Below are 21,191 nucleotides of genomic sequence, written 5' to 3'. Positions count from 1 at the left end.
GGCCACACTTCCTTTTCTCCCACCACATACTCTCATCTCCAAAATCAAGCCCAGGACTTGAAAACCGAACCCTGGCTTGGGGGGTTGGAACTTGAAACATGAATTTCTTCTCGAGTGGTGCTTAGCCAGGCACAGTGGCCGGCTGCGTTCCTCTATGCTCCACTGCTCAGGGCGCAGGCCAGGGGGAAGATACACACCTACACACCCAGACCTTCCCTGGCTCTGGTTGGTGACTCTACTGAAACCTCCCCCTCTGTGAAAACAGCCCAAACCAATAGAAACACCAGCATCTCAAGATTGAATTCCTGTTTCACAGTCATGGGTCACTTAAAGCCATAGTGGGCTCCTGGTAAACGAACCCCCCCCACCCAACAAAAAAGTACACAGTGAAACATAGTTTTAGATGGACAAAAACTGAGTCTACTCTATAGGAAAGCTAGTTTATAATGTGGGGTGATTTATGCTTGCTTTGTTTATCTTATAAACATCAGTGGCTCACAGAGTTTTGTGGATGTATAAATAATATAAATACCAAATAATTAAGCATTATGCATATACATGTAAAAGTTGGTCTTGGGAGAAGGATGACCAGAGGTCACATCAAAATTCTTCTTGATTTAGCTGGGTGTGGTGGTGCCCGCCTGCAATCCCAGCGGCTCAGGAGGCTGAGGCAGGGAGATGGCTTGAGCCCAGGAGTTCAAGGTCAGCCTGTGCCACACAGTGAGGCCCTGCTTCTTTAAACAACAAACCCCAAAATAGACACAGGAGATCACAGACTGCCCAGGGTGAGCATGCAATCAACCTCATAAGAAATCTGGCAGATGCAAACTAAGGCCACCACGGAAATACCACGAGACTGTTCCTCCCAGCAAAACCCCCAAAGACGGATAAATTCTGATGTTGTTAAAAATGGGGGGGCAGCATTCTGCTGGTGGAGCATGCACTGGGTCAACCATTTTGGAAAACTCTTTGGGCTGTCCCACAATCCACACCTTCATGGATCAACAATTCTATCTCCAGGTATTAAAAAAAAAAAAAAACACGAGTATGGTGCTCCTGAGACAGTGTTTTGGATCAGGCTCGGTGGCCCACGCCTGGAATCCTAGCAATTTGGGAGGCTTGAGGCAGGAGAATCACAAGTTCAAGTCTGCCTCAGCAATTCTCAATAAAAAAGTCAAAAGGGCTGGAGATGTGGCTCGGTGATAAAGCGCCCCTGGGTTCAGTCCCCAGTACTACAAAAAAAAAAAAAAAAAAAAAAAGTTGGACCTGAATGTGATAACAGCTCTGTCTGGGCTCATCGACACCTGTATGCAGTCTGGATTTTCACTCACCATAAAGTAAACAAATTGTATAAGCAATCTATTCATACAATATACCAAAGCAATAAAATGACAAGTGGCAGCCATATGAAGCATCAGTAAGTCTCACAGACAGAAAACTTACTCCAAGAACATGAAGTCCCCCCAAAGCAAACTGATTTATACAGAAATGGACGCCTGGGCAGTAAAAGTAAAAACAAAACCAAAAACCACCAAAATGTCCAGTAAGTGGTCCCTCCCAAGAGGATTGTGTGGAGGGAGAGGGTCGAGTCGTCTGGAACTCGGGCTGGATTTTATTTCTTGACCTGGGTGGTGTTGACTTGATACCTACTCACTAAGCTGCCCCTCTGTAGAGTCTGACACTCTCAGGTGTTTTATATCTCACAATAAAACCAGCATAATAAGAGCACTGGATCAAAGAGGAATCGGAGACCACCTCTTGCTTTTGAACACATGTTTTCCGCAAGACCCCCACTTTCTCAAGCTCCCCAAGGGAATGGGTCCTGCAGATTCCTACTCTCTACCTGGCAGCCCCTGCATGTTCCCTGAGACAGGTAGCTGGCAGGTGTGGCAGCTGCTGTGGGCACACAGCCTGAGCAGTGCCCCGGGCAGCTGGCAGGAAGTGAGCACCGAGAAGGGAACCCACAAGCCCAGCATCTGGAGCTGGTGGAGACCAGAAGGCTTCGGCGACATTAATGGGCCAGCAACCGGGAGCCAGCTGCTGGCTGCAGGCAGGTCCTGGGCTGGACTACACGGAATTTAAAATATGAGACAAATGGCTTTGGAACCTGCCTCCTGGCTCCTCTTCTGGGCCACCTCGTGTTCCTGAGCAAACTCCCCTTGGCAGGTGGTGTGGACAGCACCAGGATTACTGAAAGAGCCAGCACAAGTCCTTGTGTTCCTGTCAGGTTCAACAGGCCTCGGACTGTTCACCAAAACCTTCGACTGTTTATTTGGAAATTTTTTTCCCAAAGATTCCCTTAGAAGAAGCTAACAGATCTGTGGTTTGCCCTTAGAAAGCTTGGGGGTTTCGGGGCTTGATCTCAAGGTTATGCTGAGAAGTTGTGCTTAAAGACCCTAGGCCAGTCTTTGTCCTCCTTGGTGTGGCTCCCCTCCTAGGGGGGACAGGCCCAGGCCTGGGCTGTGAGGCCTCGAACCTGTGCCATGCAGAGGCGAGACAGGAGACTATTGTTCCCAGGCTGGGCACCGCCTGGAAGTGCTGACACTCTTCTTCACCCTCTTGTGCCCTCCTGGGTGAAAGAAATGCATGGTCGTGACGCTGGACACAGAGGGCCAGCTGAGGACCTGGGAAGTGGTGGACGCTTGCTCCAGGCAGCCTCTCTGAGGCTTCTAGGATAATGACAGAACTGAGCAGCCAGGCACATCCCCGCCCACTCAGTGTTCCTGTTCTCCTTGACATTTTTGTCCCTCTCAGGGCAGAGTAGAGCATCACTGGGCAAGACATCATTCCAGAGGGGACGAAGGGCACCTGGCATCGGCTGTGTAGGCAGGAGGGACATTCACTGCGGCTGCGAGGCAGAGGGTGCTCAGTTCTCACTCAGTGGCTTCTCCAGAAACCAGGGCTCAGGGGAGAGGGAGGAGGGAATGCGGGAGGCCATGACATCCTGAAGAGTGTCATGCCACTCAAAAGAGATGACAAGGCTATTGATCCCCCAAAAGGCACAATAAATAAATATAAATAAAATAAAAAGGCAACTTGTAGGGACTTTGGCTTTGTGCCATCGCAGTGTTTAGGCACAGCATGCACAGGCCATACAACACTGAAAATAAGATCAGTCCAGAACGCAATCCACGTCGGGGACCATGCCAAGTTGCTTTTAGCACTTCTGCCTTTTAAATCATTTTATCACAAGCACCTCTCTGTTGGAGTCTATGAGGGTGGAGTAAGTTCATGCTTCCTCTCTTTCAGTGTCATTGAAACTTGTGTCAGCACCATTGAGCTGATGCGGGCACCACCCTCAACTGCCTTTGAACATTCATTTACCATCAGACAGGCTGGGATGCTCTTCTGCTGGCCTATGACTGCAAAGCCACACACATAGTATAAAATGGCCCACTTTAATCAATCACGCCCACAGATGAGAGCTCTGACTGAACTTGGTTTTCATCATGGCATCGGAGGCTCACAGCAGTCAAACAGTCCCACCCATAATGAACAAGGAGAAGGCTTCTGTAAAATGCATAGCTCACTTTCAAAAAATAGAACTAAAATTGAGTTGAAATGTGAGAAGGGAAAAAGTGAGTATCAAATAAGAGCAAAACAGTGGGTTTAGGGCAAAAACTAATACTGGTGTTGTAGTGAGCAGGGAGTGACCTCTTAATCCAGCAACCATGCAGGCACTGGATATGAAGTCCACATGAACAGGGCAAAACCTCTTCAACTCTGGAGGAAAGCAATCCCAATATAGGACACCCAGGATTCCCACGGATGAATAGCAATCGAATTATGAGAGCAGAAATGATCACCCCAAACACAAGGGAACACAAATTATGAGAAAAGGGCCATAGATTAAAAAGAGAGAGGAAGAGACAGAGATTAATCTCCCCACCCTATTACTTTCAGCATTTGAAAAAATCGGATATGGAATATAAACTATGTATGAAATGTTTAGAGAAATAAAAGATGGGATAATAAAAATTACTAATGTGATTCTCTCAAAAATTCCCAGAAATATTTGAAAAGCTACAACTGCTAGAAATTTTAAAAAAACATAATTGATAAGGAAAAATCAATGAGTGAGTATAACAGCAGATTTAAAAGAGACCAAGCAAAAATTAGTGAATTGGAAAATAAATTCAGTGACATTACCCAGTGGAGCATATAGAGAAAAGTGATGGAGAATAAGAAAGAATTATGAAGGATAAATTTAGAAGGTCTAACATATGTTAAATAGGAGCCTATGAAGCAAGAAATGATAGGCATGAAAGAAGGCAATTTATAGGGGAAAACAATAGCTAAGAGTTCTTTAGAACTGATGAGAGAAAAGATAGATACATGAGAACCACTGGCTCAGCTTTATATATATTAATTTGTTCATGTGCAAATGATTCAAGTTAAAACCTGACAGTAGTCATCCCTTATATGAAGGCAGTGCTGTCTAAGACTCCCAGTGGGTACCTGACCTTGTGGATGGTACTGAGCTCTAGGTACACCAAGAATCACATTAAGTACTTCACTATATATACTTAGCACTTTACTGGTTACCTTTGGCGTATTCACATTGCCAGCTTCACTACTCTTACTCTTGGGTCATTATTAAATAAAATAAGGATTAACTGAATACAAGCATTGCTATATCACAACAGTTGATCTGATAATTGAGATGGCTGCTAAGTGAATAACAGGTGGGTAGTGTATACAGTGTGGATACACAGGACAAAAGAATGACTCAGATCTCAGGAGGGACAGGATAGGACAACAGAAGATTCCAATCAAGGACACAGAACGCCATGTAATTTAAAACTTCTGAATTGTTGATTCAAGGTATCAGGCTCCTAGGCGTCAGGCTTGCCTGACTCATAACCTGTGTTTTACACAGTCCCACTCAAGTTTCTACAAGTACAAACAGTTTTAAGGTTAACTCTGTTTCACCAGACAAATATGGCAGCATTTGGGGTGTGATACAGGAATATTCTCACCTATAAATATGGGCACATACCCTCCAGTGAATTATGGAAACCTCACACACTCACTGTGCTTAATTCAGCCTTTACAGCTATCACACATCTCAAATAGGCTTAAACAAGGTCCCCAGACCAGCAGAATCAGCAACATGGGCAAACTTGCTAGAAATGTCAACCATTAATCTTAACTAAATCTTAACCTAATCTTAGTGAATTAACAATGCAGGGAGTGGGGACCCAGCAGGCACAACTCCTAGTGTACACACACACACACACACACACACACACACACACACACAGATGTGAAAGCTGCTGCTCAGTATATCATCTCCTCTGGCCCTTGTATATGGTCTGTGAAGCCCAACTTAAGGTATCGCATCCATCTTTATCCTTAACCCTAATTTAGATTTGTTCCTTGGGCAGAGGGAATAATACAAAAGTGTGTATTCTCACAAGCTGAGGAACTGGCTGCAGAGTGAATAAATTTTTTATGGCTGCCTTATATCAGGTGGCCATTCACCGAAGAGCATCGGTGATGCTATTTCTGAAACACGGTATCTACCTGTCTTCTGGGTCACGTGATTGAGGCAGGGGGCAGGGAGGGTGCAGGGATCAGTGACAGGAGTTAAATTCTGAAGTTCTGGTATTCAGGGTGATGATGTCACTTCTGGAGTCCCCAAGCGAGGTCTTCCCAGGTCTGATCCTGAACAAGAACTGCGAGGCTCTGATTTGCACACCCCAAATTATGTGTGGACACAGCCCTTTCTTTAAGCCCAAATCACTGAATATTCTAGTCTCTGGCAATGTACAAAGATTTGTTCAGCCCTCTAAACCATCTATTCCTGTTGATCATATCCTGCAGGGCCTCCCACGGAGCCCCAAACCTGAGAGGCCTGAATGAGTTAGTGAGTGAGTGTGTGTGTGTGTGTGTGTGTGTGTGTGTGTGTGTGTGTGTACAGGAGGAGTCTAAGGGTTTGGTGTGGAAGGGAGGAAAGAGAACAGGAAAAATAACCCGAGTGCATCATACTCCCCCTGGAAAATGACTGATATAAAAAGGATGACTCAGGGACTAAGTGTTCATTCCTTCATGAAAGGGGCTGGGGTGGAAGGGCAGGAGGGCATGTGAATTCATATACAGAACACATAAGAAAAGGCCACACAGGTGCTGTGATTGTCCAAGGGAACTGGATAGGGGGGAGTCCACCATGGCCTCTGAAGGGCCAACTGCACTCCTCCTTGCTCTCTGCTCAGAGGGCCTTCTGAACAAGTTTCCCCCCCTACATACAAAGAGCAAGGGCTTCTTGGAGTGATTTTAACTAGTACACCCAAGATCTGTCAAGGGAGAGGAGCACGTATAAGGTGTCCCACCAGATCAGGTACAACAACCAAGGCCAGAGCAAAGGGGCCAGGAACGCTTTCCTGATCCACAAGGTAAGCCCACAGGCCACATCTTCCTTGAGAACTGCCCCACGTGGGTGCCTCTCAAATCCCTGGTTTTCAGAATTGCCTAGCATCTTGGTGCAGATGTGAGGTGTTCACCAAAGCTCATGGGTATGACCACGCAAGATATTTCCGAGGTGAACTGACCAGGTTATGACAGCCTTAACCTAATCAGTGCCTTAATCTTCTGGAATGGATCAACTGGGTGGTAACTGTAGGTATGTAGGGTGTGCTGGCGGAGGTGGGCCAGTGGGCGGGTCTTTGAAATTGACATTTTATCTCTGTCTGCAGTCTCATCTCCTCTCTTTTTGCTTCTTGACAACCATATCCTGACCTGCTTTCTTCCACCACACTCCTCCACCATGAAGTTCTGCCTCACCTTGGATCCACAGCCACGAAGTTGGCCATCTATGGACGGAGACCTCGAAGACCTGAGCCTCAGATTAACCTTTCCTCCTCGAAAATTGTTCTTGTCAGGCCTTTTGGTCACTGCAATGAAATAGTGGACTTCCCCCCTCTTGGTTTCCCACCCTTCCCTCCCTTGGCCCATCCTGACCTGGGCAGGCTGCGGTGGCCATCTCAGACCCTGGGCTCCAGTGTCTCTGGCTCTGTGTGGGCTCAGAGTGCCCTGTCTGTGTTAGTCAGCTTTGCATCTCTGCAAGCTTTGCATCTCTTTTGCACCTTATAAGTGCTCCTCTCCCGTGACAGATCTTGGGTGCACTAGTTAAAATCACTCCAAGAAGCCCTTGCTCTTTGTATCTAACAGGATCAACTCAGAGCATGAAAAGTTGATTTTGGCTCAAGGTTTCCATCTCTACCAGTTCCATTTCTTTGGGTCTGAGATTAGGCACAGCGTCATGGCCAGAGGCCCCAGTGGGGAGAGCTCTCAGATCATGGTGAGGTCAGGAACGGAGAGGGAGAGAGGAAGGGGATCTAAACCATAACACCTTCCCCCATCCATACTCAGGCCAGCTGAGGGGCCTCCTAAGGGATTTTAGTTCTATCCCAGAAAGATTACTCTGTGGCCAACTTCCTTTCTTAGAGTTAACAAGGACCCTAAAAATATACAAATTGTGACTAATAATGAGTTGTGAACTTACAGAAAGGACTGATATCTATTTCTAGATAGAGAGAGCAATATTACTCAGTTTTTGTGAATGGGGAGGCAGTCAAAATACCATGTGATACAAACCTTGTAGAAAATAAAGGGGATTTTAGAGATGTATCAGGCAGCTCATGGAAAATCATGTTATTTTTCTAAATTTGTTTGCTAATAGTATTTACCAGCTTTTAAAAAAGGCAGTAATTGATTATGGTTACTTTGCTCTTAATTTTGTATTTTTTTAAAGAGGGTCTCCAAATTTTTCAGGCTCTGGACTCCACCAATCCTGGATTCTTCCCTGGGGGGAGGGATACATAATTTAAAGGAAATAAACTTTTTGTTTCCTTTTTCTAACAAATTCACTTTGTAGCCACCTGAGCTGTGACTAACTTCTCAAAATAGCAAGCTGGAGGAGATCAGAGAGAGCCAAGAATCCTGTTTCATTCCTTCCCCACATAGTCTCATAGGGACCTGTCCCCATGTGGAACAACATGTGCTACAGCATTTCAGATCACAAAGAGCAAACATGAGCTGGGGAGGTGGAACAGATCCACAAAAATTCACTAATTCAGGTGGTGGACAGACACTGAGTACCCCGCACAGGTCAGTCACAGGCCTGCACAGGACAAGGTCATAGGTGGCTTATGGGGAGTCACAGGCAGAGACAGTGACAGGGGCATGCTTGGAGTTCACAGTGTGCAATATCAGGGAAATGAGGCCAGTCGGCACCCAAGAGCCTCTTTCCCTGTCCCTGAAGACCACTCCACCCTTAACCTCTGGAGACAAGATATAGTAAGAAGCATTGATCAAAGTAGCCCTTGGTAGCTAGTAGATAGGTAAGAGGGGGGAAGGACTGAGGCAGTGAGGGAAGGGCTCTGTATCTTTCTGTGCCCACCTGAGACAAGGTGATCAGTGTCACCTCTAAAGAGGGCTGCAAGGACACAAGTTTCCCCCAAACAGGGGTCTTGCTATGTTGAACCATAAAGTAACCCCACAAACTTCTAGAATGAACTCTCACAGCTTCACCTGAGACTACTCGGGTGATTCTCTAAATGGGACTTCTAGCAGGTCACTCAACAGTACCCCATAGGGAGTCGTTGGGAGTTAGCTCCCTATGTTCATTCGTGAGTCAAATTCAGTCTGTTTGGTAGGCTTCTACACATGCCCAGCATCTTCACACTGTAAGGTCCCTGCTTAGTATCTGGACAGCCATCTTCAGTGACAGCCACCATTTTAAGAAAAATTTTGTTTTCCTGCCCTAGGGTGTTTCTGAGAAAGACTCACCACTCCCTTACACCAACCCCACACTTAACAGCTTGCATTAGGACCCACCCTACTCTGATCCCTGAGTCTGCCCCATAAAAGTCCCAAGCCCCCAGCCAGTTTTGCCTCTCTCTGTCTATAGAGAGATGGCCTTTGTCACCTATGACAAATAAACTGTCCTGTGTATCTCAGCCTGGTCTCTGTCTTTCATCTCTCACTTACCCATCTCTCGTTCCTCACTTTCCTTCAGGAATCACAAAACTTAGATTCTGTTTCTAGATTAGGGAGCCCTGAGGTTCATCAGAGGGAGGTCTGAGGGAAGGAGGGTTGGTTTGGGGAGACTTAGCTGGGGTCACCCTGGGCTAGGAATGGGCCTGTGTGGGAGACCTGTGTGGGAACCTTAACCCGGAACAGGGAAGTCAGGGAGATGGGTGGACAGGCATCAGAAACATCAGGACAAAAGAACTTACTTAGCAGTTTTTGTTCTCTGTGTATTTGTTCTTTGAGGTTTGGCTCATTTCCTCTTTTTTTTGGGGGGGGAGGGGAGGAGGGGGGTCTTGGGGATTGAACCCAGAGGCACTTAACCACTAATCCCTTTGTGAGTTTTATTTTGAGACAGGGTCTTCCTAAATTGCCTAGGCTGGTTTTAAACTTGCGATCCCCCTGCCTCAGCCTTTTGAGCTGCTGGGATTACAGTTGGGCACCACAGTGTCCAGGTCATTTCCTTAGTTTGGGTTCAGAGCCTTCTCCAGACTTCCATTAAACACTGGCGAGACCACACTGTGGCTGTAGTCACCTGGCATCCAGGGGGGATTAATTCCTGGACCCCATAAGGATCAGATCCATAAGCTGCTCAAGTTATGTTAAAGGGAACAGAACCTACACACATCCTACTGTAAACTTTAATCATCTCTACTTATAATACCCAACGTAAAAGCTATGTAAAAATTGTTAGTCTATATTATTTAGGAAAGAATGACAAGAAAGAAAAAAAGTCTTTGTATGCTCAGTACAGGTACCAATTTAAAAATATTTCGGATAAAATTATCAGCGCTTATTTTCATAACCTCACTTGGCTGTTTTCACTGCTAGGACCTCTGGTAACTCTACTTCTGCTCCTCTTGCTCAGTCCAGGTCTTTTTAATCCAATAAAGCTTGTATCTTCCAGATTACAACAATTCCATGTTAAGAGATGGCAACACAAGATTATCAACCCCTCCCTGCAACTGAGACCAGTGTCTATCTCCTTTAGAACAGTCAGGACAGGACTTTTGATCCCTGGCTAGGCAGGGTCATCACCCCTTGCTAGCCTGAAGCGGCCATAGAAGATGGATCTTCACCCCTCACTAATGGTAAGATTAAGGGATCAGAGTCTCAGGGGAGGAAATAGAGAGGGATTTAGAATAAGGAGATAGAACTATGGAATCTTAAGGGAAACACCCTCAAGTCATTGAAATGCAGAGTTAAGTCACTGAGATGCAGAAAACACACTTGCAAACTTTGGCCCATGTTCTTGGTTTATGATCTTGAAAACTGAGGGAAATACACAAGCGCACAGGAAAACTGGCATGATATTGTGCGGCAACACCCTGGATCCACCTCCCATCCAGCCCCTGATGTAGCCCTTCTATAAATATTGAACCCCCCCCAATCCAAGGCAGGGCTTCTTACTTTTGAGACAGCCTACCTTCTCCCTTGAATGTGCATCTACCTTCCTAATAAACCTCTATCTGTGCCTTAAAACAAAAAATTCAGATCCACGAATGTGGAACCCACATAAATGGGAAGCTGGCTGTATTTAGTTATCCATCTGCGCTGCAAAGCAGCACCTCATGGGTGATGTCTGGTCATCAGCAGCTGCTGGATCACCTTTGCTTCATTGAAGGATGGATTGCTACTTGGAGGGAGTCACTGGATCTTAACAAAAGCAAGTTTCAGAAACCTCAAATTCTCTACAGGGCCCTGTCTCCAAGTACACTCAAGGGCAGTCCTTGCCCTCAAATTCTGCCTTCTGTCTTGTTGCCACATTGCCCTGAGAACAAGGACAGAAATGAGATGTGACCCCTAACCACAAACTCAAATGGAGAAGGGTGTGGGCCCTGCACACCTTATACAGAGCCACCATCCTGAGCACCACACAAAGGGACAGGGACTCAAAGGGAATGTGAACCTTGTCCTATCACCAGGGAGCTGGAAGCCCAGACACAGAACATGGGGCACCAGGGACATTCTGCACTGTGCCCTGAGGACTCTGCAGCAGAGCTTGGCACATGCCACCCTGTCTTCCCACAAGCATTGAACACAGTTCCTGTGCTCAGGCATGAGAAGGCAAAGACCCCAAGGTCACAGTAAAAAATAAACTCTGCTCCACTGTTCCAGCATGCATGAATACGCACGGCCTGGCTCTGAAGGGTGGGCCCCCTTTCTCTCCAGAGCCTGTTGAGGATATGAGAGGCAGAAAGACCACCCTGAACACCTGGTGCATCTGGCCCTAACTATCCCAAAGGTGGCCCCACCAACTCACCTGGAGCAGAGCCTACCAAAGCCTGAGACCTTCCAGGTTATCCCTCCTCCTCCACCCCTACCCTCCTCCCTCTGCACCATCTAGCTGGCCTCCCATTGGGGCCCAGCCCTCAAGCACACCCCTGCCTCGAGGCACTCACAAGAGCTCAGGTGGGATGCATCCTTATGGCCACAGGTCTCTCCTTTGCAATGAGGCCCTCCCTCACCACCTGGCATAAAACAGGATCCTAGTTAAGTGCCCTCAACAGACTATCAGCTCTCCATATTCACAGGTTCCACATCCAATACTCATTCAACCAACTGGGAAACTGAATTATTTCAAAAACAAAAAAATATCAGTCTGTACTGAGCATGCACAGACTTTGTTCTTGTCATTATTTCCTAAATAACATAGATTAACAACTCTTTCCACAAGATTCACATTACATTAGGTATTACAAGCTATGTAAAGAGGATTTAGACTATCTGGGAAGTTATGTGCAGATAGTTTACCATTTTATACAAGAGACTCATGCACTGGTGGATTTTGGTATCTGAAAGGGATCCTGGAACAAATTGCCCCACGGATGTGGAGTGATGACCGTAGAGAGCACTTCTAACTGTTCAGTGTCTCTCACTAAGAAGCTGGCTCCACAAAGGCAGATACTTGCAGGGCTGAGTTCTCCCACTGCAGAACCCCTCAGGGCACCCAGTATTTGGTGCTTTACAGAACTACAGACTCCAGTAATGTTGGTTCATGGGTAGATGAGCAGATATAATAACAGGAGAGGAGATACCAGCCACATTCTTTGGGAAAATCTAAATAAAGGCTTGGGAAGGACTAGGAGAAAGAAACCAACAGCTTGGTGACACCCGCCTTTTCTAAGTGAGGATGCCCAGCCATGACTGGAATCCAGTTGTGACTTCAAACACCCTGTGCCATGGCTATTTGTTGGAAGGAAAGAACATCTTAGGACAGGTCAGATCTGAATCACTCAAAACCAGGCTTGGGATCTCCTGCAACTGTGGTGCACCCCCACAGGGGCAGGTAGGACAGATGCCTGTCATAGACTGAAGACAGGAGTACTCATGGCACTTGTGCAGCCTCAAGATCTGCTGCTGGCTCATAAGAGTCATTGGAGTTTGTTAGCTCTACTTCCCACGAAATAAACACCAGCAGACAGTTGTCAAGATGAAGGAATCTGGACCAGCCTGGGGGCAACCTGAACTTGGGAGAATCATCACATTTGTTGACATAGACCCTGCTCCATGCCAGACACAAGGAGGATCTGGGCCAAAATCAGGATGCTAGAAACTTCACAGTCTACAAAAGTACATGAGCCCATATTCAGACACGCAAGCACTGTACACCACTGTCTCGCAGAAATGTCTTGGTCTCCACCAAGTACCCCATTTAGGTATTGCAGGAGGACTCATTGTCATAAAATAAAACCTTCAATAGTAAAGGTTTCTAGGATGCCTCTTTATATTTTATCTGTAACAAATAACCATGAAGGTTCCTAGTGAAGAGAATTTCCTGGTTCTAATGTTGGAGAAGAAACACTAAAATTAGTGGAGAGAGGAAAACGCAGACTGGTATGGACCCAGAGTCCATGCCCTGCTGTGAGCTTGGCATGTGTTTCCTTGAATCTGCAAGGCAATAGTAGGCAACATCACCACTGACCCCAGACCCAGACAAGCTGAGCCTCAGGAAGGTCATCCCATAGTCTGAGGTCCTACAATTGGCATTGGAACCTTGGTTGTGAAGTGGGGACTCTCCAGCTCCACCATGGGCTCCTGCCTGTCAATAGTAACCTCCCTGACACAAGGCCTGAACTGAAGGGTGCTGATGGTGGGCAACCCAGCATGATTGGCAGCGCCAGGAAGGAGTGGGGGCTGGGGTGTGGGCAACAAGCAAGGTAGCATCCAAGAGATTGGAGATCACCATGTAAGGCAGAGCAAGAACCAGTCCATAGCTGGCTGCGCTGGCACACACCTGTAATCCTAATGACTTAGGAGGCTGAGGCAGGAGGGTAGGAGGATGGCAAGTTCAGAGCCAGCCTCAGCAATTTAGCAAGGCCCTAAACAACTCAGCAACATTCTGTCTCAAAATAAAATGTGAAAAAGGGCTGGGGACATGGCTCAATGGTTAAGAGCCTCTGGTTCAATCCCTGGTACCTCTCTCCCACCAAAAAAAACCAAGAACCCAGTTATAGAGTTGACTGGGGGGACTATGAAAATGTAGATGTTGGAGAAGGAACACTAAAAGTTAGTGGAGAGAGAAAAGCCCTCTCCACGGGGCCCTGCACCTCATGAGCTCTAATATCGGCTGATGCAGATGCACAGTGGTTCTGAGACAATCCTATGTTAACTGTGAGCCCCAGGACCACGAGGGTGCATGGGATGTCTGTCTGTGCAGCAGACAGACAAGGATGCACACCGGGTCCCCTGCCTTCTGCATGAAATTCATACATGGCCTTGAAGAAAGAAGGTGAGAACAGGACTCGGGCCCATGTAGGGTGTGAACACTTTTTTCAGCAACAGGTAACTTTGAGAAATAAAATCTGCTCCATGGTTATTTCCCAAAGAGTCTAAGAACAGGTCCTCTTAGCAAAGAGCCAGAAGGCCTTGTCTCTGGGTCTTGTCCCTCGGGCACTCAATACATGAAGAATGCATTCCTGTGCAATGTGTGTTGGAAATTATTGCTGAGGAAATGGAAAAAGTCCAAACTGAGAAAGTGAGTTTCTAGGTGTCTACACGGAGGGCAAACACCTTTTCTTCTGCACACCATCAGTGCCAGCGGCTGGGGCTGCAACACCCTGAAAGTCACAATCTGACATCATGCATCTCAACCTGGGCTACTTTTTTATTTTTTTAAGTTTGTGTTTAAAATCATTTTAAAAAATCAGAACTATGAGAAAAATTCTTTAAATAGGTGGATACTCAGAGAATACACTTCTGTTTCTAGCAAAAATTGACAGAGTCTGCCCGGTATTCATCAATGTGCCTGACCACTAGATTACCTCACTGTTTCTGGTTCAGTTTCTGAGGCAAGAATGGGGTCCTCTGTGGTCCCCGGGAAGCATCTCTGTTGGGAACACTGAGTTGTGACAAATGCACATGAGCCTTCTCTCTGCCAGCAACCATCTGCCCTTTCATCTTGCCAGAGCACCTTGGGAGACAGGTGCTTTCACCCCAAAACAGCTCTCAACCTTTCTGGACCATGACTCCACCCAGCTGGCCCGCTCCTCCAAGGCCCTTCTCAAATTCAGGTTTACACTGACCCAATAAAGACCAGGAGTAACAGAACCCAGGATTCATACCTTCTGATGTTTGAGATTATAAAGCTGAAGTCCGCAAACCCATTCTGATTAAATAGCTATAATCACTGTTTATATAGACTACTCCCAGGAATCTTTTTGAAAACAAAAAAGAAAAAGTCTACCCTGTTAGCACTTAGTTCCAAGAAAAAAATAGAAGTACAGTCTGAGGTTGGGGGTGGGAGGATCTGAAGGAACAAATTTGTGTTTACCTTTCTGTTCCATGATCACAGACATTGTCTGTGCTCCCCATATTTGCCATGAAAAGTGGAATTCAGGTTGATCCTCTCTGAGCTGAAAATCTGAAATGTTCCAAAATCTGAAACTTGGGAGCTTGAACATGTTACCAGAAGTGCAAAATTTCACACCTGGTCTTATGTAGTGGGTCAAAATAGGTGCACCGAAAATACCATCTGAGATTCTCTTATACACAATGTGTATTTCCCAAGATATTTCCAAAATTAGAAAAAAAATATCAGAAATCCAAGGCACTTATGGCCCCAAGCATTTTGGATAAGGATTATTCAACTGTCTGTGGCTGAACGCCATTTTCTTTAAACATGGAGTCCCTCTATACCCAAGAAGGGTGTGCACTTCAGGGACACACTAGGCAAAACACACTGGATCACGGTTAATAGTTTAATATGAAGTGTCCTTAGGACAGGTCAGCACATGTGTCATCAGATGAAAACATGTGACCCCTTCCTGGGGTCACATGGAATCTACTCATGGGGAAGCCAAGTTCCCCTTAACTATCCAAGCAAGTCCAGAGGTAGAAGGTGAGGGGAAAACACATAATACTTACAAAAATTTTCCATTCGTCTTTGATCCTATCAGGACAATCTGCTCAGATTCATCCCAACAGATGTCCTGTGGAACCAGGGCATCTTTTCATGGGCCGTGGTGGCGATCAGCTTCTCCAGCTGGGGCTTCTGACTGATGATGGCTTGTTCCAGAGCCTGGCCCTGTGTGACCAGGGAGAGAGAATGAGCCACACCAGGTAGAAATGGAAAAAAATACACACAAGCCATGTCTGATGTTTGGTGAGCTCTAATGTGGCCAAGGAGGATCAGATTCCATCCATCCAATCATTTATTCATTCAGAAAAAAACAAACTGTATGATCTTGAAAGTGACTTAAATACCTTCAAGTGTATAAATAAGAAAGATGTTTTGGAAGAAAGAGTTTGGCCTTTTCGAAACCAGACAAAATGTTGAATACCACCTGGTATAAACACCAAGGCCCAGAAAACCAAATCATCCACTAGGTAGACAGTTCTATGATAGAACCTGGTTATTCCAAGAAGGTACTAGGTCAAGAAGCCCTAAGAGGTGAACAAGGAAGGCACCTGAGGTGTCCGGTCCCCTTTACCTAGTTACACTGGGCACCTCACTGACCCTGTACCTGTAGGAAGCATCATCAAAGAAAGCACAGGGGAAAACTCTTGCCCCTGTGAGCAAAGCGAGATGGAAACCAACGGTGGAAAACTGGGCCAAGCACTTAGTCAATCAACTACTTTGTCTTTCTTAGTGGGAAAGAAACCAATCTTTTCAACAGTTACTAACGAAGAAGCCAGTGTTTGAATTTGCATTAATCAAGAAAAACCCAAGAAGTAAAAATAAAAATAATACCATCCCAAATATGTAGCTGAGAAGAGCAAGGAGGGTAGGTAAGAATGTGGACACCTTTGCCAACTTTCCAGAGGCAAACTTTTGTGCACGTGTCCAAATTAAACACAAGCATCCTCTGCCATGGCAAATCTGGCTCTTGGGCTTTATACCAGAGATATTGCAATCCAGCTTAGTATTGGCATAGAGTGATATCATTAGCAGCAGTATTTATATTGATAAAAGGGTTCATCAGTGGATACTAGTTAAATAAATTATGGTTCCCAGTGGGCAATGCCAGGTGACCAAAGAAAGGGTGGTTCACCTATGTGTGTGTAAGACAGAACATTCAGAGAGAGATATTAAGAATCTGTAAATTCAAGGGCCAATCATTATGCATGGCATGACCCTGTTAGGTAAATATCAATGTATCTTTGAAAAGTCCCTCCATGAACTTGGTGGCAACATCTCCTGTAGTGTAGAAAGCCACATCCCGGGCATGAAGTTTCCCTGCCTCAGCATATAAAGGAGGAATGGTAGTCTTCCTAGAGTCAGTCGCTTTTTGGCTAAAATTAATGGTTAAGGAGTTGGGTGCTCATTTGTGCACACTAGGTTTGCATGTCATGGGGACATCTGTGTGGGATCCCAGGTTCCCATGAACACAGGGTGCAGGTCCAACTGAGACCCACCTGCAGGTTCCATGTCTGCTTTACATATTCCCTGATGAGGTTTTCCTTCAGATCCTCGAAGGGCCCTGTCTTGGGCTACACTCCGGGGGGTGGGTTGAAGGGTTTTGTGAGAAGGCAAATGAGGCCATCGGATTTCTGGGAGTGGTACTGGCAGAGGTCAGCAGGGCTGCTGTGGGTCCTGCCACCCGAGATGGCATAGGTGCCATTGATCTCCCTCTCGATGGTGTAGTGGTGTGCCTTCTGGCCGTGAGCCACCGACAGGGCAAAGCCACCCAGGTAATTGCGACTCTGACACAGCAGGTAGAGCCCATCTGTCATGCCCCCCTGGACCAGGAAATCTTTGGCCTCCTCCCGAGTGATGTTGCCAAAAAAGAAGGGCAGGTGGTTGGTGCTTTCTGTTGGGCTGTTGGCCATGCCTGCGCCGTCTCCTCAGGAAGTGACAGGGCCCAGGCAGGGAGACACCTGGGGACAAGACAAAGATGAGAAGACTTCAGTGAGCAACTCAAGCTGTGAGAAATGTGGGCTGAATCCCTCTGAACCCTTGCCAGCTGGAGACAGATCCTCCCAGCTTAGAATGGAAGTGCTTCCCTCTTTGGACTTCCCATCATGCACTGTCATTTCTGCTCACACGACTTAGGGTTTCCCAACCCGCCCTCTGCATAAATAACCCCAAATCACAGCCTTTGGCCAAAGTCACCAAATTCACTTTTTTTTTTTTTGGTGGGGGACAAAGAATTTTAAGAAGAAACCTACTAAAAAAGAGAAGTACACAGAAGTGTTATTGCAAAACAGGCTCAGGCACTCCCTGTGTGGATGGACGGCAGCACCCAGGAGCAGAGACCAATACAAGCTTAAAGCCAGGGTTTCTTTGGAGATGGCAAAGATTTTTTATTTTTGCAGGGCGCATTGCCAGTAAAGGTGCTGTTGAACTTCTTTCCTCTCTTTTTTTTAATTTTTTTTTTTTTTTTTTTTAGTTCTCGGTGGTCACAACATCTTTGTCTGTATGTGATGCTGAGGATCAAACCCGGGCCGCGAATGCCAGGCTTGAGCCACACCCCAGCCCTCCTTGCCTCTCTATCTGAACTACAGAGATGACTCCAGATAGCCACTGGGGGAGTTGAAATCCAGAGAGCAGCCGTGGGGGCCTCATCTGTGACCATGGAACACTGTCCCCTTGTGTCACCACAGGCCTCCCCAACCGTGGTCTGGGGTGGAGACCAGACAGCAGCTGCCTGAGGCACCCAAGCCACATCCTCCTGCAGTTTGCTTGAGTGTGGGAACAGTATGCCCCGACCCCACTCCACTCCACTCCATCACCTCCCTTTGTCACATGGCTTCCCAGGTGACCAGGGCTCCTCCAATGCATGGGTGATAGATAGTACAGGCTCACAGATACAAGGATATCTGAGCAGGAAGGTACTGCCCCCTGGTGCCAGCACACACTGCAGAGGGGAAATGGAGCTGCAGACAAAGGTGATTGATTGATTGATTGATTGATACCTGGGATTGAATCCAAGGGTGCTCAACCACTGAGCCGCATCCCCAACACTTCACTGGATTTTAGAGACAGGGTCTCTGAGTTGCTTAGGGACTTGCTAAATTTCTGAGGTTGGCTTTGAATCTGCAACCCTCCTGCCTCAGCCTCCTGAGCCACTATGATTCCAGGTATTCGCTACTGTACCTGGTGCAGATGCAGTTTTAACATGGAGCTTTGTAAATGAGATGTCCAGGAGGTATCCACAGAGGCGTGTATTTTAAACTAAGGGACTGGTCATGAAAGGAGATTATCCAGATGGCCTCACTGTTCATCTGGGGAGAAAGCACTGGCCCCTTCATGTTCTCCAGACTCCCCGAACACCTCAGACATACACAACATACCACACACACATCACACACACATATATGACATACACACTGCATCACATACACAGGTATCCAACAAATACACCAAACCCACAAACAACCCACAAACACAACATGCATGTCATGCACATCACCCATACACCACCCTTACATCATACACACTCCATAAACATGCCACATATCACATATTCACCACACAACATACACACATCATATACATGTCACAGACTTCACACACATAACAGACAACACACCACACCTACAACACAATACACCACACACATATACACATCAACCATCAAATTCACACACATAAAAGACAACACACCACACCTACAACACAATACACCACACACATATACATATCAACCATCAAATTCACACACATAACAGACAACACACCACACCTACAACACAATATACCACACACGTATACACATCAACCATCATTCACACAACATACATATCACAATCACACATCATGTATACATGTGTCTTACATACACACATCATACAACATACATACAACACAAACACCATACACACCACTCATCACCAAACATGCTCCACGCAGCATAATTACGCACACACCACACACATCACATCCCACATATCGCATACATACACATCACATACACATATACCACACATACTACACACATAACACACTATATACACACCATACACACATCATACAAACCCTACATCACATGTACATGCCTGCACCACATGCCACATCATATCCACTGACTACATCACATATACACACACACCCCACATGACACATAGCACAGCCCCCACATGATTATATGAAACAACCCCTTCAGATGTGAACTGTCCTCGAATTGGCTGCACAGCACAGGAACACCCACCTGATGCAGGTCACTGAATTTTCTCTGGACAGTATCCTCACTCTGAGTGGCCCTGCAAAGACGGGGGTGTGGTCCAGAGTGATAAGATGCACAGTCATTTTTTTTGCTTGTTTTTCATAGTATTTGACTGTTAATGTCTGATTTTTCTTTGTCCGACAAGTTTCTAAGAATTTAAAGCACAGTCTAACTTGTTCTTAGGTTGAGGATGCTGTTAAGGAGGGGACATCTCTGGTAAAACCGAGTGTCTTTTGGGAGGTGCATCTATTCTGACTCTTCCCCTCCCTCGTTCTCTCGCCATGGTGTCTGCCGCAGGCTCGGCCCTGCCCCTAAGTCCTCTCTTGTCACACTCCACACTTTTCTAGCCAGGGGTGCTGGGCCTGTAGGGCCTGGACTATCCCTCCTACCTCCTTTCACTCTGCAGGCTGTCCTGCTGTGCTGCTGTTCCCGCCTTCTTGGGGAGGCCACAGCGTCCATCTGCTGCCTGCCCCCTTGTGGATCTCCTGGCAGTGCCCAGCAAGGGACACAGGGGACCTTCTTCAGTCTTGTGTTCTCCCAGGAGTGACTCCCAAGGGCTGTGTGCATGGTCCTCACCCTGCACCACGACAGGCTTCACCTGCAGCTGCTGACCTTCACCTCTGACCCCACGCACCCTGACCGTACACTTCCTCCCATGGCCTCCCTCCTGTGTGCACAGACTGTGCGCCCTCCAGGCTGCCTGTGCCCCTGCCATGAGACTCACTCCGGGCATCCCATCCTCGGCTCTCTGGACCTCACCAGGGCTGCCACGGACACCCGCCCTTTCCTGGGCCCACTTCACGCCCCCTGGGGCCTCCCCCACACCCCTGACCACTCTCACCCATCCTCACAGAAGTACCTCTTATGCCCCTTGCTGTGTAACTGTCACTGACTGCTCATACCCCCTCCAGGTCCCCATGTCCCTCCTCAGGTAGCTTTAATCCACTAAGAGCTCCAACTAAATAACTTTTCAAAGGAACAATATTTTAAATGAAATGCTAACAACCATCTTTTGATTGACATAAATCAGAACCTCATTTTCTTTGAAAGTTCACTGGTTTCTTAGTAATAGCTACAGCTCTGCTGGTGATGTGGCCTGAATCTCATGTTCAAGTGCATTGACAGAAGACAGAGCAAGTTGTCACAAGGTCTTGGGGTCCTCTAGAGGCCCTCTGAGGTACAAGTCCTTTATAGCTCATTTTGGTTTTGTTTATTTCATTTCTAATAATATACGGGGCATGGTGTGATGTTTTGATACATGTATAAAATGTGCACTGATCAGATCCAGGTAATTGGCATATCCACGTCAGTTTTCATATGTTTGTGGTGAAAACTTTCAAAACCCCCTTATTTTAAAATCTACAACATACTGTTGACAGTCACTGTATTTATAAGCTTTTTGTTGCTGTGACAAAAATACCTGAGAAAATAAACCTGGAGGAGGAAAGGTTTATTTCGGCTTCTTGTTTGGAGGTGTCAGTCCCTGGTCACCTGACCCTGTCACTATGGGCCTACAAAGAGGCGGCACACTGTGGTGGATGTGCATGGTGGAGA

The 21,191-nt window shown here is 46.6% G+C and overlaps 1 pseudogene; it reads right to left on the bottom strand.

Annotated features, from left to right (window-relative positions):
- The window catches only part of LOC144251483 (tyrosine-protein kinase SYK-like), a 45,401-nt pseudogene extending 28,100 nt beyond the window's left edge, over positions 1 to 17,301 (bottom strand).
- Between the last annotated feature and the right edge of the window lie 3,890 nt (positions 17,302 to 21,191).

The sequence above is a fragment of the Urocitellus parryii genome (genome assembly GCF_045843805.1).
Source record: "Urocitellus parryii isolate mUroPar1 chromosome 13 unlocalized genomic scaffold, mUroPar1.hap1 SUPER_13_unloc_9, whole genome shotgun sequence".
In the NCBI taxonomy this organism is placed as follows: Eukaryota; Metazoa; Chordata; class Mammalia; order Rodentia; family Sciuridae; genus Urocitellus; species Urocitellus parryii.
Note: the sequence above shows the minus strand (reverse complement) of the source record. Positions and strands in the feature narration are given on the sequence as shown.